General features: G+C 39.1%; 1 protein-coding gene across 4 annotated transcripts in view; it reads right to left on the bottom strand.

The window, feature by feature from the left end:
* The window catches only part of LOC129776735 (MDS1 and EVI1 complex locus protein EVI1-A), a 277,466-nt gene that overhangs the window by 5,743 nt on the left and 246,974 nt on the right, over nucleotides 1–24,749 (bottom strand). The gene's annotated exons all lie outside the window — the stretch shown is intronic.

Raw genomic sequence — 24,749 nt, 5'->3', positions numbered from 1 at the left:
GAAGTTAGCCATTGTGGTACTTTCGTTTTTCAGAATTCGCCATCTCATAATTCCAAACCATTGTCTAACAATATTGGCAAGCTGTTTGGTGGAGTTGTTGACCTGGAATCTACTTTGTATACGAGCAGAGACAAAATCGGTCTTAGATCTGCAGCTGTATATTAGTGAGCAATAGAAACGAGACAGTGAGTTACATTAAAGACAAGATTGTTTTTGGATTGAGAGATGAAGAGTTGAAACATAAGCTATTGATGAAGGATAATATGACTCTAGAAGAAGTAGAAAGGAGCTTAATGAACGGGAAGAAGAGCATAGAAGTGTAAACTCTGTGAGATATCGTTTAGGAGCGAGGGTACAGCAGGAACATTATAACAATGACAGAACTGGTCCGAGCAGATATAGCAGGCATTACAGGCAGGTAGTCGTAGCAGGTCACCAAAAAGAGAACGAGGACAATTCACTATGCGCAACCGGTACGATCACAGCAGATTCCCTGAGTATAAACGAGGAACTGAATATTTGGAACGTCTGAATACCAAGGAGAAGATTCACATGCCAATGTTATATGAAATTATTGCAAGAGAAGAGGGCATGTAAAGCGAAATTGTTTCAAACTGACAAACCGTAGATCCGTGAATTTCATTGATGAAAAGGAAAACCAAATTGATAGTTACGATTTCAAACGGTTGAGTATAAGAGATTTGGAAGATGAAGAATGTGATTATCCGTGCATGATGATTTCGTCGAAAAGTAGATTTAGTAAGCCATGTCTTGTTTGCGTTATGGTTGAAAAGATAAAATTGAGTATGGAAATCGACTGTGGAGCGGCGGTAACAGTGATAAGTTTGGCGATGTATAGAAAGTACTTTGCTCATATTCAGGTAACCAGCTGCAACAGCAGATTGGTTGTGGTAAACGGGGACCAGTTCAAAGTTTATGGGAAAATTCTAGTCAATGTAACTGTCAACGATATTCAACAATTTCTTTCTCTCATCGTGCTTGACGGAATACCCAGTTTTGCTCCACTTTTCGGAAGAAACTGGTTAGATATTTTCTATCCTGGATGGAGGAACGTTTTCGGTACTCCATTGAACAAGTTAATCGATGTTAAACAAACATTATTTGAAGATAAAACTGATTTACATTTGTGTTTTCCAAAAGTATTTGATGGTGATTTTTCATATCCCATAATAGGGTTTGAAGCAGACCTTGTCCTTAAGGAAGAGAGACCGGTATTTCGTAAAGCATACGAGGTGCCATTTAAGTTAAAGGACAAAGTAATTGAACACTTGGATTATTTGGAAAAGCAGAATATCATAACGCCACTTCAGGTTAGCATCTCTGGGCATCTCCGGTTGTCATAGTGCTTAAGAAAGACAATGAATGTTATAGATTGTCGTGTATCAATTACCAAATTCATTATTCCGGATACGTATCCTCTGCCGCTGGCTCAAGATATTTTCGCCTCATTGTCAGAATGTAAATGGTTCTGTTGTCTTGACTTAGCGGGGGCGTATACCCAACTTCAGCTTTCGAAAAGGTCCAGACAATTTGTAGTTATTAACACGATTAAAGGTTTATATACTTACTAGCTAACCCGGCAAACTTCGTCCCGCCCATTTACTTGATTAATTCTCGAGTAATGCAGAAATTTGTGTTTTATTTGTATGGCAGCCACCCCTAAGAGAGGGGGGAGGGGTATCTAACCACCATAGAAACATTCATTGCACCCTAAAGTTTCCATATGCCTAATTTGGTTTAATTTGCTTGATTAATTCTCGGGTAATGCAAAAATTTGTGTTTCATTTGTACGGCAGCCCCCTCTAAGAGAGGGGGGAAGAGTATCTTAATACCATAGAAACATTTATTGCATCCTAAAACCTCCACATGCCAAATTTGGTTTCATTTGCTTGATTAATTCTCGAGTAATGCAGAAATTTGTGTTTCATTTGTATGGCAGCCCCCCCTTTGAGTGGGGGAAGGACTGTCTAACCATCATAGAAACATTTATTGCACCCTAAAACTTTCACATGTCAACTTTGGTTTCGTTTGATTGATTAATTTCCGAGTAATGCAAAAAATTGTGTTTCATTTGTATGGCAGCCCCCTCTAAGAGAGGGGGAAGGAGTATCTTATCACCATAGAAACATTTGTTGCATCCTAAAACCTCCACATGTCAAATTTGGTTTCATTTGCTTGATTAATACTCGAGTAATGCAGAAATTTGTGTTTCATTTGTATGGCAGCTCCCCCTTAGAGAGGGGGGAGGGGTCTCAAAATATCACGAAAACCTTCCCCGGCCCCAAAAACCCCTACATACCAATTTTCATGTCGATCGGTTCAGTAGTTTCCGAGTCTATAAGAATCAGACAGACAGACAGACATCAGTCCATTTTTATATATATATATAGATAGATAGATTACAGACTGCCTCAAAGAGCCTCCTCCAGTGTTTCGATATTCCAAAAAGTGATGGATCATATCTTGATGGGCTTGAAACATGTCAGTTGCTATTTAGATGATGTGCTTATCGCGGGAAAAACAAAGGAAGAATGCGAAAAAAATCTGCACTTAGTTTTTTCCAAGCTGGAAAATGCGAACATAAAGGTGAACTATAAAAAGTGTAAGTTTTTTGTCAAGTCTTTTACATATTTGGGACACTTTGTAACGGAAGATGGCCTTCTTCCATCGCATGAAAAGTTATTAACCATCAAGGAAGCAAAGGCTTCCAAAGATGTAACAGAGTTGAAAGCATACTTAGTAAATTTGTGCCTCATTTATCTGCAAAATTGAGTTGCTTGTAAGTTCTTTTACGAAAAGATATGTGTCAGAAAGCATTTGAAGACAGTAAACTGGCTCGGCTCAACGCAGATATGTTGGAACTCGAGTTTGATATTTGCTACAGACCATCATCAAAGATGGGTAATGCGGATTTTTGCTCTAGATTCCCGCTGGACCAGTGTGTCCCTAAGCACTTGGATAGCGGTAGCATAAAAAGCATAAATTTTTTCAACGATTTTCCTTTAGATTATTCACTAATAGCTAAACAAAGTAAGCTTGATTTATTGCTTTCAAAAGTCATAGAATATATCAATGACGGATGGCCAAACAAAATCGACAGGGCTTTACAGTCTGTATTTTCTTTACGTTGCGATTTAGAGGTCGTGGAAGGTTGCATTCTGTACCAGGATAGGGTTTTTATTCCACTTGCGCTGCAGAAGGCGATTCTGAAATTACTTCATTCTAACCACAATGGGATGGTTAAAACGAAGCAATCAGCTAGGCAGTGTATATTTTGGTTAGGATTGAACAAAGACATAGAAAACTATGTTCAACAGTGCCAGTCATGTATGAAAACAGCAGTGGTTCCTAAACCTGATTCAAATGCAAGCTGGATTCCAACAACTCGCCCTTTTGGTCGCATCCGTGCTGACTTCTTCTATTTCGATTCTAAAACCTATTTGTTAGTCGTCGATAGTTATAGCAAATGGCTGGAAATAGAGATAATGAATTGTGGAACAGATGCAAACAAAGTAATAAAAAAGTTCTCGGTTATATTTGCACGTATTGGACTCCCAGATGTTCTGGTAACCGATGGAGGCCCACCATTTAACTCTTCTTCCATTTGTTCATTCATGAAACTGCAGGGAATAATTGTAATGAAGAGCCCGCCATATAACCCTAGTAGCAATGGGCAGGCGGAATGAATGGTGAGGGTAGTCAAAGAAGTTTTAAAGAAATTTATGCTTGACCCTGAAATTAGATCTCTTACAGTTGGGGATAGGGTAACGCTGTTTTTATCAAATTATAGGAACACTTGTCCTGCTGACGACAGATTTCCATCTGAAAAATTATTTAGTTATAAACCCAAAGTTATATTGGATCTTATTCACCCTCGACGTAGTTTTAAAATGCATCTCCAGATTCTCCCCGATAAAATGGATAAAAGACTCTCCCCGAGAAGGGGGGTTTTAGATGATGATAGGTCTTCCCAGGATCTATTCACTAAGCTAGCTTTAGGGGATAAGGTGTTATACAAGAATCATGCTAAGCATTCCATTGAAAAATGGATTGAAGCACAGTATGTGAAAAGAGTTTCATTGAATATTTTCCAAATTTCTTTTGGCTGGTTTACAATCAGTGTCCGACGGGAACAACGATTCGGATACCTATATAGCGAGAAAAACGGTCTCGGGAAATGAGGAATTCTGATGATGAGTTTTATGGAGTTCCAGATGTTCCTGCCATACCAACAGATGTCGATGGGTGTGGTAGGCGTATCAAGAAGCTGTGGCGTAGTCCAATTGCGACCAGGAGCTATACCAAGTCAAAGAGAAACAATGATCGATTGCCAACGAGTCCCGAAAATCCTGAGCAGCGATGAAGGAAATGTTGTACCATCATTGAGTCCTAGGATATATATATAAAAATAGTGTTGCATTTCGTTCGAAAAAATTGAAGTTATAGAGAAAAACTAAATTTCATGTTTGATTCGAAAGTCTAGTAGAAAACAAGTAATAATCCGACTAATATTAAGGTATTTTGTCATGATATTACTTGAATTCGAAATAAGCGTTCCATCTGAATTTAAAGTTTTTTGTTAGCAAAAGAATCTCGAATAATTCAAACATTAATGCTTCTAAGCAAGAAATATATTTATTGATAAATTGAGTAGCACAGTATAGTGGTATCTTCAGGGGGAAGAATTGTTGTGTTCGACAAACCATACGAAACCCATTTCTCTAGTGAGGAACTTATTCTGTTATACGTATAGAGAACTTGAGACGAGAATAAAATGATGAGACGTAGGTTGTTGAGAAGTAGACAGCAACTAAGCAAGACGTTTGTATTTTATTGTGCATGATTGAAAACCTCCTCTGTAAATTATTATATATTATGTGAACATAACAGAACATATATCGGATATTGTTATTTCAACTTCCCAACAGAGACAGAGGGATGCCTTTAGTGGATGAGATTCGTGAGTTTATAAACAGTAGTCGTAAATCGGAGGACCAGGCAAACCAAGATTCGGAATCGGATTACTTCGAAAATGATTTTAGTTTATACCCGAATGTCTACCGTTAGAACGAAGTGCACTGGATCCGAATTCCTGTCAAAAGAAAGGGTGTAGACAGGTTGTAGCTGACCCTGGTGAAAGACATCCTTAGAGTTCTACGTGAATCGTAGCCAAGGAAATTCTGATAAAACTGCTGGAGCTGCTATGAAAACCGATTCGTTTTCAGAGCTCAATAATATTGTTTAGAGAGAAGATTATCTCCAAATTCACAAGACCTAAGCCGAATTTCGTGGCGATATTATGCCGACTTCTGAGTTGAGTAGGCTCAAAACCTTGTTTATTCCACCACGAAGGCCCATTTTTGAACGTTGACCTTCGCTTTCCTCTCTACCGAAGTCTAAGTGGTGTATGAAATTCCCGTTGCCAATAAAGTACCTGGTAGTTAAGACACGGAATTATTTATGCCACTATACAATATACGCAGTGGTATCAATATTGGTTTATCAGAGGGATAAGCTTTAAAATCATATTTTGTTATTTTACTCAAACATCTTCGCAGACTATCAGTTTCTTCTACACCACATTGGAAAACCTGGAAAATCATTCAGATCGAACCAAGTTCTTAAAAGAAACTCTATTTTAAAATCTTCCCTCGCTTCTGAAATTGCTTACTTCATCTCGATAATGCAGCTATATTGCATCTGGCTTCTTTCTTCTTCTTCTTTTTGGCTTTAAGAGGGTTTAAACTTTTCAGTTCATTCGCCTCTAGAGATATTGCATCTTGCGATTAGATCGACGCACAACCAGAGTTGCCAAACTTCCAGATTTATCTGAAGTCGTCCAGACTTTTATGGATTATCCAGACATTCAGACTATCTTTTTTTTTAGTTTCTACAGATTTATCGCAATGATATAATATTAACTTTTCTGGTTGGTTTCAACTTCCGTAAAAAAGGGGAATTCTAGCATTTGCTCAATGACATCCCAGATGGAACTAAACAGATGTGTCATGACCAGTGGTGAAAATAATCGATTCATTCATTTGAATTCGAACGAAAAATTACCATCAGTCATCCTTGACAATACTCTTCACATGAACATCGTGAGCTCATGAGTTGCTTTGACGATTGTGCATGTTTCATTCATACGGATCTCTTCTCACGGTATCCCTTTCATTTCACTGAATAACCACACCTTTATGCAAGCCGCCCTCCATGCTGTTACTTTAGATTTACGTTTGTTCCTATCAATTGAACTAGCGACCAAGACTCAATTGACACCCGACAATGATATGATTTTTTCTAGAGCGAAACAGAGGAACATCTGTCGAGAGTGGATTTTTATCTCTTTCATTCTGTGTATATCTTGCCTATATGACAGCGAATAAACCGAAATCATGCTTCAATGCTGAAAGTTGAGGTTGTGAAAATGAATTATTTGTTTTCGCTCGACTCAATACATTCATCAAATTCAAATGGCATGGAAGAGCTTTTGTTTCACAATGAACTCTTTCGGATCTCAGAGGTCGAGGTTAATAAAATTCAGACGATCGAGCAATGCTTTCTTTGATGACGAATGATGTTCTCTGCATTCTTTCCATTGATAATGAATTTTCACCGCACCGGTCGTGACATTCATAGCAACCTAAGCAGTAGACTTTTTTGTTTCGTGACGAATGTTAATTATGTAGAGTAGGACCAAGTGGTATCAATCTATGTATAACTCGTTGAACGAACAATTATATATGACTAATTTGTGATATATCCTCAAATTGACAAATAGAATAAACAAGCACATGCAAGGTAAGTCTCCGGAGCTCTATATTCAATTATTTCACAACTTTTTGAATGGCATCAGATGTTTTCAAATGCAGAGTCTCTCGTGAGCAGTCAGAGGATACAGGCGCGTTTTCGGTTGCTCTTGGTTTGCTTTTGTTCTGTGGGAGTGTCCATGATACAGTTGCAAAAGTTCAGTTACCGTTATAGTAATCGGTTATACTGAGATTTGCGTGAGTTTTTTGGTCCTTTAAATGGGTGTAAAGTGTTTGGAAAGTGCCATTTTTGATAGTCGCCAGAATCGACAAAAATAGTCGCGAAAAGAAAATGTGAACAGAAAATTGAGTACTGATGACACAAAAGTCTACCAAAAACACAACTTTTTCGCGAGTTTTTATTAGCTCATAAATTTACTTGAGGTGATTTTCTGTTGCAGATGCAGGAATAATTGCATCATCTTTATTTCAAGACCCCACTCTCTTTTTGAAATTGAGAAATTGAGAGAATTGGAATTTTTTTTATTGGGATTTTCCTAAATGCCTGGAATGCATTCTGAAAGAAATGTAATTTCAATCCAGCGAAGCAATTCGATCTTTTTTTTATGAATTTTTCAATGCGGCCTGTATTGATACGCCAATATGCTTGCTTGTTGACATGTCAAACGTCAAATAATAATGAGGGAGATTTTAATGAATAGTTTGCTTGGAACTGAAAATAAAAACTCGTGCGCTTGTGAACGTTCCAATCTGGCCATAAAGGTAGCTGCCTGTACAATTAATTGCATTTCCTCTGCGTTAAAAATCGTGAAATTGGATATACAAAAAGTTTTTACTAAAATTTTAAACAAGTTTATCAAGAGTTTCTGCCATGCAAAAATAATGACAGTTTTTATAACGTCAAAATGTTTCCGAATGCCCCTCACAACTTTCGAAAGCACATGAATATGACCGATGTTTTTAAAAATTAATTGTCTTCTGACTCAGCTGCATCCCAGGTAATTTACACCCAGTTGAAGAGCATTAAAAAAACATCCAGTTACCGAACGATTATTGTATATTGATTTCATCGTAAACATCGTTATAAGTGTAAAAGTTAGGTGGAGCTATATAAAATAGCCGCATAGTCGCTATAGAGAAATATGACATCCAATACGCACTACGTACATACCGATGTAGATGTGAACATAGAAACACATCTATGATTGATCGATTTTTCCTCTAGAGGCTTTACACTGCAAATATCATTCATCTCTAGCCTTGAAAAGGTCCGATCAATCAATTGAGGGTCCTGGGAGATTGCGCCCCATACAAGCTTCGTGGAATAGTTAAATAGCTTTGCGCCTGAATAACGCACTGGCAATTCAGTGCTTATATTATGGACGAGTAGAAGGATGGGAATATTGCAACTCAAGCTTTGCCCGTTTGCTACTAATTGCACGAAATCAGAGAATAAATTATTCCTTCTGAGATTTCTTTTAAGTCTCACTCTAGACAGCGAGCGAATAACAGCCACTGAGCGAGCCAATAGAAATCGGTTCTGGAAATCTTCGGGAACTACTTCGTAGTTTGGGTGCAATTTTTCATTTCCTGAACCAATTCCCATTCACTCGCTTAGAACGGGAAAATTCGAATAAACTGAATTCTCATACATATGTTCTCCAGTGATATCGTAGTAGGTCAATTAGAAGATCAATCATTGAGTGGTTCCGGGATTCAACACATGATTGTTTGCTGAGCAAGCGCATTTTCTAAGTATACCGTTTGATGATTAGGCAGGATGTTGATAACCATTTGCTGCGATACCCTTGATGATTCCAACAATATACATTCGAGATGTATGTCAAAATCGATACTGAGTGATTGACCTTCGTTATTTGAATTTTGAACATTTTGAATACCGCTGATGAGTGATCTGGAAAACAAATTCAGAACGATGCACTGGTAGAAGCATCTGTTGAACAATATCGCGCTTAGAATGTTATCCTATTTGAGTTATATAAGGCCTTCAGCTTCAGCATTTGGAGGACTAGAACATATTGATTTCAGTCCTGCTTATCGGAGTGCTTGTCGACCGAATCTCAGAACCAAGATTTGAGTATGCTGACACAGTACGAGAGCCGGATATCGAGAATATGGAACTATTTGGAGTATATTGACAACGAACCAAAGCTACAACGCAAACAACCTGCGGTGCTTCTGCAACGAAAAATCAAGGAACATGAGACGGAGCAGTCTACATTGCCATACGATAATGAAACCACAGAAGAAGCATCCTTTGTCTCAGATTATGTCTACTGCACTTTCAATTCAGGATCTATTAGACAAGTGAATGGAAGGATCGAGATCCCTAAAAACTGCGACAAGTTGAAGATCAAATATGTCGATAGGGGTTCGTTAACGAAAGTAAGGGGTAATTGCGTCAAATCAGAGTCGTTTGACCTGAAGACGAAGTAGATAAGGGGAATATCTCAGTAAGCTTCACGATAATTTGGGTGCAGTCAAATTAACATCCGATGACCCGGAGTAAGGATTTGGGGAATAAATTTAGCGTTAAGCTGAATAACGATGTACAGTAAAACCGGTTTTTGTGGGGTTTTTTTGTTCAATTTTTTTGCGATTTTTTTGTGCGGTTTTTTTTGTGCGATTTTTTTGTACGGTATATTTGTTTTCGATGGGTTATGTGTTTTTTCAGTGCGAGAAAAGCATATTTGCGTCTCAATTATCCACTTCTGAAACCATTCACCTCCTCCCATCAAATGCTCTAAGTTTTTCTAAGTTTTTGCATGACATGATTGCTAACAGCAACATATCTAGATATGCAGCTAAAAGCACAAAACAGCCACGCGTAACCGAAAAGGCAAACTGTCCCATCGCAAAGCATGGAAACAAACGGAAATTGAACGGTGAACGGCCTGAATTTGAGTTATTTTCTTGGGGGAATCTTTTTTTATGCGGTCCCTATCTACCGCACAAAAAAAATTTTTTTTTTCGAAATGTGTACCGTACACGATTTTTTGAAGCTACTGGTGAAGTTTTGCACGATTTTTTATGTGATTTTTTTGTGCGGTCCCTATCCCCCGCACAAAAAAAAGTTTACCTGTACATAATATACTTGGCGTGCCTAAAGATTATTTGATAATCACTAAAACTGAGTTAGTATTGTATCAGATTGATTAAAGTTGCATTTTTCTCAATAACCGGTTTTAGAATGAAGTGCAACAAAGATTTTATTTTGGTTTTTGTAAGACGGCAACTTCATCTATATATATAAAAATGGATTTCTGTCTGTCTGATTCTTGCCATGCAAATGAAACACAAATTTCTACATTACTCGGGAGTTAATCATTCAAATGAAACGAAATCTGGCATATGGAGGTTTTAGGGTGCAATAAATTTTTCTATGGCTCAAATTTCTGCATTTCTCGAGAGTTAATCAAGCAAATGAAACCAAATTAGGCATATTGAGATTGAGACTCTCCACCCCCTCTCTAAGGGGGGGGGAATGGCTCAAATTTCTGCATTTCTCGAGAGTTAATCAAGCAAATGAAACCAAATTTTGCATGTGAAGGTTTTAGGGTGCAAGTTTTACGGTGGTTAGACACTCCACCCCCTTCTGTAAGGGGGAGCTGCTATACAAAGTTAAACGGGCGTCGATTAGAAGATCAATCAATGAACAGTTCTGCGATTGGACTCATAAACTTGCTCATAGTAAGAAAACATGAATGTTTGAAGGTATTGATAACAAAAAACAAATTTCGGACGGGACGAAGTTTACCGGGTCGGCTAGTGAAAATTAAACAAACACATAGAAATAAAAACAAATTTCCGCCCGTCATTTTAAAAATCTCCTACTCATCCTCATAAACAGACAGTCATAAACACTATCCTGCGGTATTGTCAACACTGTCACCATATTCCATAAACACACGTATTTTCCGATCATTTTTAAGATTTAACTGAATATTAGTCTTAATCATACAGATAATAGAAGTAGAGCATAGCTCTAAGAATATTTTTTGACTCCGCTTTAGAGAAAAAGGCTTTGTGAGAAGAATCCACTCAGGAATAAAAATCTCAAACTTATTGTAAAGTATCTATTAAATTGTGGACAAGTATTCGAAAACATAAAGAAATTGTGTTATTGCAGTTTCTCAACAAAACTTTTGGGAATACAAAAATACTTTTGTTTAATTTATTGGATTATTTTGTACCATAATTTCGTTGTCTAGGGTGCTTGAGCTAGTAATGAATTAAATCAGCGACGGATCTAAGCTGTCCTAAAATTACTTGAGGTGCTCTGTTTTTGGCAGTGAAACACGTTTCGAACTTTCACAACACTTATCTTAAATTCGTAATTAATTTTCCACCTTGTATAATCCTGTCACAACAACAGCTCTCTAATTGAAACGTTATACATTGCTGAGCAGCTGAGTTTTATTCACCACACAAAAGCCCTCCTGATCTAGATCAGCAGTGCATCAACTCGGCAGAGACTCGACTCGTAGTTGTCTTGGGCTGCCTGGGCTACTTGGGCTAAGGGAACGCCACTTGGGACTAAATTGAATCATTAATTTGCGACCCGGAGGATAAATCTTGTCTCTCTCGATGGTACCTCGTGTCGATCGTCTTATTTTTCTTCCGTCTCGTGGTCTCTTTTCTTCTGTCTTCAAAAGAAATTGTGTGGATGATCCCGAGATGACAATCGGGTGCTCGCTCAATGGGGAGAGGCATGACCATGGAAGTCGTCGTCGCACTTCTATCGCATAGCATAGGGGGAACAATTCAGCCAATTAACTTTTCAATGAAAATGTCTCCCGGACACTGGGGCTGGTCCCTGTTCCCTTGTTGGCGGTGAAAGTGAAAAACAGGTGAATGAAGGCTTCTGTGGTAGAAAGCCAGTCGCCGGTCGGATTGGCTGACAACGTTCGAAAACACGCGATCATCGCGTTGTTCGGATGGAATACTCAGACATGTATACTTATTGGCCAACTAACTTCGGATAGATGAAAAAAATGTATCATAAACCGGCGGAAGCCGGCGGTTTCTGACAAACCAGTGGTAGGAAATATCACTTTGCCGTGGCCAAACTAGCACCTAACTGAGCCGCTGGAAGATGCAAACCGCATCGTACATCCGCATTTTCTCGCGTGACGGTTGAATGAGCTGTATGTTGGGGTGCCCCATCAGGCTGGAATCAAAAGTCACGAGATCACCCGACCATCGATTGGGGTAGTTGGTGGGCAATCGTCCATGACACCTTATTTTTCATTCATTGCCAAAAAATGTTGCATTCGTTGAGCAAATAGATGTCATTTAAATATTTAGAGTTGTACTTTGCAAATGAATATTTTATTATTGCCAAGAAACTCTCATACTTCAAAAACATTTCTTTATCAAAGCTCGACTCTAAAAAGTGGCGCGGTCGGGTAAATTATCGCTCCATAAGTGCCACCGCTTAATCCCGCTGCGTTTTGTTTTCGTGAATCTCTTGAGCTATCATTCAGCCCCTCATACATCATCATCAGCCTAGGCTAGCCCCATGGTCCGTCCCTTAACGTGAAGCCTGGCAGCTGGGCGGCTACTAACCCACCGGCTGGTTTTCCAGCAGGGGGTCACGCCGAAAAAAGTAAACTTTCAATTTAATTTGATAGTATAAATTAAATCCACTCGCTGTCAGTCGGCTGGCGCAGCCGTCCATCATTCAATCAGGGGTCATATAACCTAGCTCGCCGCAAGCTACCCGGCAATATCAACCGAGACTTGCTCGGAAGCAGCTCGTATTGACCCGAGACAACTTCTGTCCGGAATCCACTCCGTGTCCACTTCGCCGGGACCGAAGAACTCCTAGGAACTTTAAGACCACAAGCGCCATGAGCAAGCACGCTTTCGAGCCCGCTCAAATCCCGCGAACTAGTCCAAACGTTGGCCAATTAGTCGTGGCCCCCTACACGCCCCTCCACCGCTTCCCCGACCGATGAGGACTACAATCGAAACGGCAGCGCGGTTGCATCGGCAGAGAAGTCAAGTCGTGATAGCCACAATCAACTGGAAGGCTAATCGATCTACTACACCCTCTTTCTCTGGGCCGGAATTCGCCGAGAAGGTGGTTTGATCGTCCATTCTACATGGGCGCGCTGGGTAAAGCTTTCTTTTCGCCTAATTGAGCGACGATGGGAACGCGCAGTTTGGGGGAAAATGGTCGAAAAAATGCTACTATTTATCAATTAAAACTCGTGTGGAGCCACAAGGGTGGCGAATGGAGCTCTATAATCAGACTTTGAGTTTCACCACACGCTGGAGGGAATCGTGACCGAGTGGTGAGTCCCTGGGGGAATCATTCGAAACATTCGTAGTATTGTGTATTGATAAAAAAATTGAAAATTGTTTTTTTTTCTCTTTAGATTAAAGGTATGTCCTCAATATCTTCGAGACCCTAAACCGTACTCAATCCGAAATCCGAAGCAGCTCGATTTGTCATTCCGAGTTGCGAAACGCTGAACGTGCTTCTGTACAATCAATAATGTATCATCTGACCACTAATATTCAAAGTAAAACGAGTCCTAGCGAGTGCGGAAGCGCCGCATTAAACCATTCCCGCGAATCGCTACCCCCGGATTGCAGTTGGTTGGTTGGTTGGGGCAGCTTATTTCGTGGTTCGTGGTCGGTCCCAGACTTTCGTGCAGGACAGAAGCGCAGCGGCAATTTTTCATCAGCGGACGACATCGCACCCAACGAGATGCGGGTGGGCACCTATTTTCCGCGAGACTCGCTCCGACTCGTAACGCTAATGATTATTTATATTTATTCATAATAAAATCTATTTCACCCCCGCCTGCTCTGCCATCCATTCCGTCGAGACCGGGGGAGTACACTGCGGGGGGTAAAACGCTCTGGGAAGGTTTGGTCAGAAGCATGAAACCTTCGGGGGACTAACAAGACCTCGCAAGACCTGGTTTCTGTCCTTTTTTTTCTTTCTTTTTGCTGTTGCTGTTTTCTCTGCCAGCAAGTTTTCCATTCTTCGCGGGCACATTGTTTCGTGGTTTGCTATTTATTATTCTCGAATCAAATTTATATCAATTTCTTCCAGCGGCTGATGGCATCTGAGAGGTATTTGGAAGCTGGAGCTCGAGTCACGGGTGATTTGAGCACGCTTCTGCTATTTATTAGAGTTCATTAGGTGGCGCTCGGTAGGGATTGAGGAGGTGCGAGCAGGACGAAAGCGGCACAGCAGCAGCAGAAAAAAGTAAGATACTGAGCCCAGATGCTCGCGGTAGGATAAGACAATGACTCAGAATGACGATTCTGTGCAGACACCGGGATTTGCGCAACGTTGTTGTGATCATTACGTAAGTTCTACGGGGAGCTCACTGTTTGAGCAGTCTAAATCGATTTGAAAATCGAATTAATGAATAAATACGATGAATTATACGCCCAGAATTTCAACAAATTATGTACAAGTTTGAAACTACATTACACAACAACACATTAAACAACATTACATTAAAATGAAAAAAAAAATCATTTCCACATTTGCCAATTGAACATTTTTCTCTGGAAGTAAACCATTCATCAAGCTATTTCTCCATCGTAAAAATTGGAGCACTGTTCTGCAAGTGCATGTCCCAACAATACGAAGGAAGTCAACTGGAGCCAAGTTAAGTAAGCCACAACCACATGAACGGATGTGCAAATTCTTATACAAGCAGGGACAGAGACGAACCAGCCTACGGCTGAAAGTCTCTTATATAAAGACAAGAAAAAAAAATAATTATACAATCAGAGAATTTTGCAATGTGGCAATGTACATATACATATCGTGAAATACAGTGACCGGTAATGAAAAAAATCCATTCGTTTTCATAAACTTTTTCATTACTGAATGATTATAAATATATGGATGTTAATCATCTATCAAATCAAATAAAAATTCAAATCAACCGTTATTGACTAACATTAATTTGAAAATCCACCGGACAGATTCACGATATCTTGTAACAAAACTTTGTCGCACCCCTTGTTGTTGGTGTTGCCTTTTGTCGAAACTGAAAACGCTGTAAACGCATACCATTGAATCAATTTTTCATTATTCTCAATGTTTTCTTAAGGGGGTCTTTGAAGCCACACTGGTTGCGCGTTCGCTTACTAAGCGATCGATCGTGAGTTCAAAATTCAGGGCTCTCGATTGACCATCTTTGTGTTGTTACAGAATAACTACGTCCACGCAACATTCATCAGCGATGGAGATCGATCCACGGTCAATGGAGATCAATTCATCCCAACAGCTGCTCTGCCCTGCAAGAAACATACGGCTGTTGTGCTAATAATAAGTCAACAATTATCATACCAACTGTCTCCGCTGTCCGGTCTGCTGAACAATGGAAAAACAGAAAGAATACTCGTACGCCTAAACGGCTACTACTGAGTAATTTACAATTTATAGAAACATATGACATGTATACGATTAAAAACCCAGCTCGGTTAAAACTAAAATACTAATGAGCCTAAATAAATAAACAAATGGGATGAAAAAAATAATTATTTCGATAACCGTTCTAGATTTCCCGTCCATCAAAAAAAAAAAAAAAAACAAAATATATATATATACAGGGAAACTTCGATATAACGTACTCTCGATATAACGTCACTCGATATAACGTACATTTTACCTATATAACGTATAGGTAACGTACACATTTCCAAAGTGTAAAGGAATTTTTTTTCAATATTTTTTTTCTGATAGAACAATAAATTATCTGTATTGTGATGTTAAAACAAGTTTTGTACCTTCAATCAATCCCGAAATACAGCTGGTTTTATGATTCCGGATTCTAAATGAATAAGGCTTTACTCAACAGTACGAAGGGAAACATCATGAGAAAGGCTGGGTTCGTCTTCTGATTAAAGCTATTCATTAACTGTACTAAAACAGCAACACAATAATGTATTATAGACTACGTTTGTAAGTACTTTATTATGCTTCGATATAACTTACAATTCGATACAACTTACAATTTTGAAAGTGAAATGTACGTTATATCGAAGTTTACCTGTACAGCCATTCCATGCCAAACCGATATAGTGGTTCTCAGATTTTCGTCAAAAGTAGTAGTTTTGTTCTTTATCGCAAATTATGAGACCCGTTTTTTTTCATTTTTTTGTTAGGGTGACCATTTCCATTTTAGGGTGGTCAAAAAAAAATTTTTTTTTTCGCATTTTTGCCAAAAAATACTTTTTTTTCAAAAATTCATAACTTTCGAACTACTAGACCGATTACAAAGTTTGCCGATGGTCCAAAAAAAGCATTCTTTCCCATTTTTTCCAATACAAAAAATCATAACTTTTTATCTACTGGACCAATTCAGATGATCGACATAGAAAATTAAAGCCAATGAGCTAGTCTTGTTTGAAAAAATATTAGACTCTGAATAAAAATAGATTTTGTTTTCAAATTATTGATTATATTTGTTTTTTTATAGCTTACATCGTTTCGGGACCAAGGGCGCCATATTTTTTATATTTTTTCCTGAAAGCAGAGTTTTTTTCACATAATATATCCGAATACCAGAGAGGTGTCATTCTTCGTTTTTAAGTTATGATTTTTCAAACTTAACATGTTTTAAGTTTTCGTTCAACATTTCTATGCGACTAGAATGGATAATGTGATTATAATCCAATTAATTGGCAAATGTGTTATTTTTTCAAAAAAAGCTAGCAAGAAGTCTTCAATTTGATATGTCGATCATCTGAATCGGTACAGTAGTTCAAAAGTAATAAATTTTTGAAGAAAGTCATTTTATTAGGGAAAAAAGGAGAAAATGATTTTTGGTACCATCGGCTGACTTTGAAAAATCATAACTCAAAAACGAAAAAAAAAACGCTTCCCTGGTTTCGAGATATGTTGTGTAAAAAATTCTCAGCAATTCCAGAAAAAATATAAAAAACTATAGCGCCTTTGGTCCCGAAACTATGAAAACAATAAAAAACGAATACAATCAATAATAACGATAGCAGAATTCAAATTATTTGCAGGTATAGTATTTTCCAAAAAAGACCAGGTAATTGGCTTCAATTTGATATGTCGATCATTTGAATCGGTCTAGTAGTTCGAAAGTTATGAATTTTTGAAAAAGTAATTTTTGGCAAAAATGCCAAAAAATGTTTGTTTTGACCACCCTAAAATGGAAATGGTCACCCTAACGAAAAAATGAAAAACTACGGGTTTCATAATTTGCGATAAAGAACAAAACTACCACTTTTGACGAAAATCTGAGAACCACTGTATCGGTTTGGCATGGAATGGGTGTATTATATACAGTAGGGTGGCAGCGAAAATGGTCATGTCAAATTTCAAAAACCGACCATGTACATTTTGTTTATTGGTAAAAAAAAAAATGATCTGTGCAAAGTTTTAGCTCAATCGCACATGATTTAGGGGTGCCTCAAAGCACTCAAAGTTTTCATTTTTTGGTCCTCGAAAATCTTCCAAGGGGGAAGTAAAGGAAATTTGGAAAATTCCCTATCTGAAGATACCGTTTTTTCTCAAATTCCGAGCACTTACGCTACGATGGCCATTAAACAATGTCTCATTACTCAAAATGGTACTTTTTCGCGAAATTAAATAGATTTTTGTACACAATACAACCTTCTTTTTCATTTGACTGCAATAACATTGATTTACAAATACATATTCATGGTGAAAAACTAAAAATATGTTTAATCACTTTTGTCTCAAATTCCGAACACCATTTTTGTCACTGACTCATATTCTGAACACTTTTGTCTCAAATTCCGAACAGCAAAAATGCATTTTTTTTAAAAATCTTATCTTTTAAACTACTAGACCGATTCATATGATCGATATATCAAATTAAAATAAATTAGCTAGTCTTTCTTGAAAAAATGTTATACTTGCAAAAAAAAAAATGGATTTTGCTTTTGTAATTATTGATTGTATTTGTTTTTCATAGTCTACATGGTTTCTGAACCAAGGGCGCTATATCGGTATCAATACCTATAAATGATGTTAAAATGAAGTCTATTACCAAAAATAAAGGTTTTGATTATTACATTATTGATAACATTAAAGTTCAGTAGCTTCACATTGAAAAATGAAGTGTTCGCAATTTGAATCGTGTGTAGAAACTTGATTCATATTCCGAACACGAATTTTTATGAAGATTTCTGCATAAAATATCGTTTTTTCATCCATTTATTGTAGATTCGTACAAAACACTAGCACTTAACATGAAAACAACAAACAAAATAGTTGAAAAAACAAAAAAAATAACGATTCCTGTTTTTTACAGAATTTGCTAACGCAAACATTTAATTATTGGTTTTGACTGTCACTTTTTTGCAAATGCTCAATGTTATATATTATATCCATATCTGTGAATGATGTCAAAATGAAGGCTAAAGGCCAAAGAATTTCAGGGTTTTGATTATTCAATTATTTTTAATATTAAAGTTCAGTAAATCATTTGAAAATGAAGTGTTCGGAATTTTAATCATGCGAAGAAGTTTGATTCATATTCCGAACACTACTTTAATATTATTTTAATGAAGATTTATGCATAAAATATAATTTATTTCACCTAGTTATTGTAGGTTCTTATATTTTCTAGCACTTGAAATAAAAACAGCAATCAAAATAGTTCAAACAACAACCAAAACTGAAAAATGAACAATTGTTTTTAACGGAATTTGCTAACCCAAGCATTTTATCATTGGTGTTGACTGTCACTTTTTTTTTTTGCAAATGTCTAATATTATAAATAATAGGCTGTATTGATACCTGTAAATGATGCCAAAATGATGCCTATACCTCAAAGAATGTCTGTGTTTTCATTATTCAATTATTTATAACATGAAGGTTTAGTAAATTTATACATAAAAATGAAGTGTTCGGAATTTGAGACTGTTCGGAATTTGAGACAAAACGGTACAAATATTTTCCAAATCATGAAAAATATTTTTTAGTTAATTTGTCAAGTTTTTGTTCTTAATCTCAAGCCTTCGTATGCCATTCGGAACGCTTAGCGCATCTTCACATTATCTCTTTCGGGCTAAGCTGGGAATCTCCATTCTCAGCTTTGAGTGATGTTTGTCCATTTCAGGGTTTTGCCGCAAACGTCAACTACTCGCTTATGCGTCCGTCATACGCGTCTATTCGTCAAATTGCGAGCTCCATCGGCCAATCCGCGGGACGACGACGAGTGGGCGAGGGGATTATGCCTTGCTCCAGTCTTCTATTGTTCGCTCTTATCCGCTCATCACGATGTTTCATCTCGCGCCAGCGCACAAATGTCGGCAGCTGATTTGCTGTCCATCAAACCTTGGGAGGAGGAACACAAAAAACCACCGCCGATCAATTCTTCAATTGTTGCGATCGACAATTTCGGCACGGGGTCAAGAAGCGCGGTTTGACACATTGATTGACCCGCTGCAGCAGCCCCTTTGAACTGCTGAATTTTCATACAATTTGATTTGAGTCACCAGCACTGTGGCACCTCTGCGACGGAGAATCCTCCGACACGTCGCTCGCGAAGGCCGTTACGAATAAGGTTCGATCCGATCCGCGCGCGCCACGTCGCCTATTGATCTGACCTGGGGCCGACCCAACTGAAGCTGATTGAGAAATTATTTTCAAACTCAATTACCGTCCGACGTGTCAGCCGGTTGTCCCTCCGGTTTAGCGCGAAGAAGTCGACCTGCACCGAGAAAGGGCTGTCGTGAATCGCCAACGCACTTTCCTTTCCTGCCTGCTTCATGCCCTCCGTCTGTCATAGGTTTGTGTAAAGTAGCCGTAGTGTTTAACGTGAAAATATCAAACTGATAGACGCATGTTCGTTCTGACGTCCACCACAGAGTGTGAATACATATGAAGATCTTATTTTCGCCTTGCCTCGCAAACGGCATCGCAGCCGTTCCGGCGGCTGTAACCCGGTCCCGGGAAGGTGTTGATGAAGTGTCAAACATGGTGAATATTTCCTCATGATTCTGCGGAGGGAAGGCACGCGAGACGGGGCTCATGGTGGCGATCTATGGGCGGCTGATGCAAATGTCTTCGTTTTGTATTTTTCACTCTCGCGGCAGGAAGTGTTTGTTGATCTGTAGCAAAGCACGTGCGTGGGCTGGAAGTAAAATAAACACACTTGAACTGCGGCGGAATCGCAAAGCGTTGAAACTATGAAATCCTTCTTTTTTTCCTTCATTCAACTGCATTCATCCGATCATCAAGTGTGGATAAATATTTAAAATACAATAATCCGGTGCACGCAAAAAAAAACATGACGCATTAAAAATAGATTTTCTACCACGCTACGATAACCCGATTAAGGTCGATCTGACTAGTTCGAACACTTCACAGCTTCCTCCTGTCCGAGAGACGAGAGTTTTGCTCCAATTCCGGCGGGGCGCGTTGTTCGACTGCTGCACCCACCGGTGTCACGCGATTGTGCGTATTTTTATCCCTCAAGCTCAACTAGTTTTACTTCCGTTTTTCGTAATGCGTCACCGGTTGCAAGCTTGTCCAGTCCTAGTGTAATACAAAAAGAATAAAAGTATGTCCGTCTGTGCACAGTGTAATAAAAAAAAACTGTTGGAAATAAATATTAAAAAAACATATGTTTGAAAACTGTATAGATTAGAGTTGCACACAGTTTAGAAAAAAAATAACACCGTTTATTCACCACCTCCGAGAAGTAGACGGATGTTATTTTCTTTGTGAGCGTTGCAATCTATATTAGTTATCTATCTACAAGAAACTAAAGTTGTTGATGAACGCAACAAAAAAAGCAAAACTGCAGTCGTTGCGACTACGAACGGAACGGAAAAATACTACACCTTCGAATCATGTACAAACAGATAAAGATTAAGGTGGGGTGGAGCACAGAAAAAATAAACTAGTGCGATGACAAGACACGTTCGTTCGACCTGCCCCGCGACACCGAGTTCAACGGTACTCACCTTGAGCGATGGATCAGCGTAGAATTGAAGGACCCCGCCAATATTTAATCGCAGGCTGAAGGATAAATTACTTAATTAATCCCCTCGGTTTTGTTAACCAGAACGCATGGGTCTTGTTTTTTTTCTCCGTCGTCTCCAATCAAGATTCCCCTTAACCACCGAACAAATCCATTGCTCTGAAGTCCCCCATTGGCGGCGAACACGCCTCACCAATTCGATGCGTTCCGCTCTGACCTTTTCCGTTGCAGCAAAATAGTAGCGATTTGGAAATAACATAGTCACACTTTTGACCGATTGGATTGCCCCGTGTGGTATTTTGTTTTGCTGCCTCTTCTGCGACGCGTGACGCGTTCCGTTTTATCCGAGGTTCATACGATTAAATACGGTGGCATGAAACGAAGATTGATGTGCGCCTTGGTAGCCTTGGAAATTTGATATTTCCAAGAGGATTCTCCGCCTAGCGGTCCCCTTATTAACATTATTCGAGCGCTTGTCATGTCACTTTCGGGTCACTGCGGACATATAAGAAGTACCCATCAATCCCATAACTCAGCGTCGCAGATGAGCCTCCTCAGGCACGGTTCAAAGGGACACGCCGCCGACTTAGGGTCTGTGGTACGCAACCCAGCCGTGGACCGGTGACTTCAACATCGATCATAATGTGAGCGATATCGAATCCATCACGTTTGTTGATTTATTTCATCTTTACTCCGACCGGCTTAGCCGGTCCAGAAAACAAGAACCGAACCCCCTAAATCAGATTGCTGCTGCTGCTGCTACGATCATGACGGCGACCGCAACGGTAGTGACCAAAACTCTGTTGACCACACTAAAACGCCACTTTTCACTGAACAAACCAGACCGGTCGAACAACGGCATGCTCCGAGGAAGGGTCGGGTTGATTAAATTCCCGTTGCGAACCGACGGATCAACTGGAACGCCACCGTTGGGGGTCCATCGATGAGACAGTTTTCGTTGGTAAAAGGGGGGCTTCTGTTTTCCGAGCGCGATTGAAAAGGGTTATACCAAGTAATGATGTCTATTTTGCGCTTCCTCTTAATGCTTGGATGTTGGGTACATTGGGAAGCTGCCGAGATTGAGATAGAGAATTGCAGATAGTTAACGAAAACTACATGTCAATCTCTTGGAAGCGTTCGAAACTGGAGAATGAATCTACGAAAAAAAACTGTCATTATATGATATTCGTCAAATGTAGGAGTCCAGTCTATGTCAAAGAATGTTTTCATGAAACATCAGTTTTTCCTACGATTATGTTTATGAAATGTTTGAAGTACATAAGAATAGGCTGTTTAGATTGAACAATAGAGAACCACCAAATATTGAAATACAGTGAGGAAAGTTCGTTTAAAAGCATTTTAATTTTTGTTCGAAGTCCTCAAACAAGCGATCATAAATCTGTCTTCGCAACTATTTTTGATTAGTCGTCGGGTGTATAGTTCAAACATACAATCATTTAATTTGAAAATTGCGTATACCTATTATCACACGATTCTGAGTTTCTTGCGGGGCCCAACTTGTGGATATATAAGGCTGTCAAAAAAGTCCTGCGGTATTTTTTTTTGAATTTTCATTTGTTCATAAAATTAGTTACAATCATCTGTTTTAAGTCAAATATGCGCCGTTTTGTTCGATGACTTGTTCCCAACGAGATGCCAACTTCATAATATCCCTGTTATAGAAGCTCGCTTCCTTATTGGCAAAAAACTCGGATAGCCAATTTTCACAGGCCTCTTTTGTGGCTAACTTCTGACTACCTAGCTCGTTCGCCATGGACAAAAACAGGTGGTCGTCACTTGGTGCAATGTCCGGACTATACGGCGGATGCAAAAGAACCTCCCATCCAAGCTCCCGGAGCTTCTGGCGCGTCACCAAAGAAGTGTGTGGCCTGGCGTTATCCTGATGGAAGACAATGCGGCCTCTGTTTATCAAAGATGGCCTCTTATTCATGAGTGCTACCTTCAAGCGGTCCAGTTGTTGGCAGTACAGGTCCGAATTGAGCGTTTGGCCATAGGGAAGCAGCTCATAATAGATTATTCCTTGACAATCCCACCAAACACACCGCAGAACCTTCCTGGCTGTTAATGAGGGCTTGGCCACCGTCTGAGCTGCTTCAGCGGGCTTCGACCACGACCGTTTGCGCTTCACGTTGTCGTAAGTGACCCACTTTTCATCGCCAGTCACCATCCGCTTCAGAAACGGATCGATTTTGTTGCGATTCAGCAGCGATTCACATGCGTCGATACGGTCAAAGATGTTTTTTTGCGTCATCGTGTGTGGCACCCATACATCGAGCTACTTTGTGAATCCAAGCTTCTTCAAATGGTTAATAACGGTTTGATGACTTATCCCCAGCTCTTGGCCGATGCTACGGCTGCTACTATGCCGGTCTTTCTCGGCTAATTCAGCGATTTTGTCGCAATTTTCGACGACAGGCCTTCCGGAGCGTGGCGCATCTTCGACGACCTCTACACCAGAACGAAAACGTTGAAACCATCGTTGTGCGGTGGAAATGGAAACTGTATCGGGTACATAAACTGCACAAATTTTATTGGCAGCTTGAGATGCATTTTTGCCTTTGTCATAGTAGTACTGTAAAATATGTCGGATTTTCTCTTTATTTTGCTCCATATTTGCGACACTATAACTCACGAACGACTTAACCAAACAAAACACTGTCAAGGACTATATTATAGCGCGCAAAAATACCTTTCCAACAAGCTATAGTATGACTCGATACAATGAATACAACTAGAACTACGCGCTTACAACGACACCTCGCGGAAATACCGCAGGACTTTTTTGACAGCCTAATATTATTAAACGAAGATCAAACTTAGTTTGTAGACAACTTTTATATGATCTAGCAATATTTTTGTTAATTTGCAGACGAATTGAAAACAATAACATATGCCAAAGACATATTATATGGGTTTCGTAAAAAAACTGCAGTACAAACCATCCGTACTGTTTGATCCTCTAAGTGGAAAATCAAAACTAATTGATAATTACACTCCAACTATTCCCACCTCATATCCCATCTACTAAGGGGCTGTTCACATACCACGTGGCCAACTTTAGGGGTTTATTGAAGTTTATTTTCAAGTAAAACTTAAAATTTAATGAGATCTGCTCTATATTTACAAGATATTTTTAATTTTACGCCCACCCTGAATATTCTGTATTCAACAATAAAAAGACTGAGTTGCCTGAGAGTGCTGCCCGGTCAGACATCCAGATTTTTTCATATGGCTGGGCTTCTTCCTGGAGATGTACATATATTCTGAAACAAACGCGCATGAACTGGCATCGATCAATAATTTATTCCAAACGGTAATAGAGGACCATATATTTCATCAGGATAAAGACGCAAAGAATGTTGGAATTTTTGTAGTATGAAAAATCACGACTCATGTGCAGTTTTCGATTCAGCTCCTGCTATTGATGACAAAACGGCTTCGTATTTATTTCCCGAGAGCTCCCAAAATTGCTCCGAAAATTGAAACGAACAACAAATTCTTCCATGAGTGCACGGGCCGTATCTGTGGAGATCTGTTTCTTGCAATGATGTTTTTCTTTATTGATATCTGGTAATTTTTCTAATACACTTCTAGTGGGTTGCAAGGATTTTTGACGTAGGACTACGTCTTTCATTTCTGTACCGGGGTGTAAGTTGAAACTTTCGAAAGCGAGAGAGCTGGACTGCAAGGTTTTGAACGTTAATACCTCTTTACCGGCTGAATGGAGTGGTATAATAATCACTTCATCCGAAAGATAAAATGTCAATGAGTTATATGATTGTCACTTATTGTTCCAAAAAATCGTTTCAATAGCTTTAAAAATGCTTTGAAAGGAAACTATTGAAGTCATAACAATCTAGTTAATTGATGATGATTGGTGATCGCCATGTATTCCCGAACACGGGCGCAAAATCTAAGCATCTGGAGAAACCGTCATAGCGAATACATG

The sequence above is a fragment of the Toxorhynchites rutilus genome, chromosome 3 (genome assembly GCF_029784135.1).
Source record: "Toxorhynchites rutilus septentrionalis strain SRP chromosome 3, ASM2978413v1, whole genome shotgun sequence".
In the NCBI taxonomy this organism is placed as follows: Eukaryota; Metazoa; Arthropoda; class Insecta; order Diptera; family Culicidae; genus Toxorhynchites; species Toxorhynchites rutilus.
This window is presented reverse-complemented; position numbering and strand designations above follow the sequence as displayed.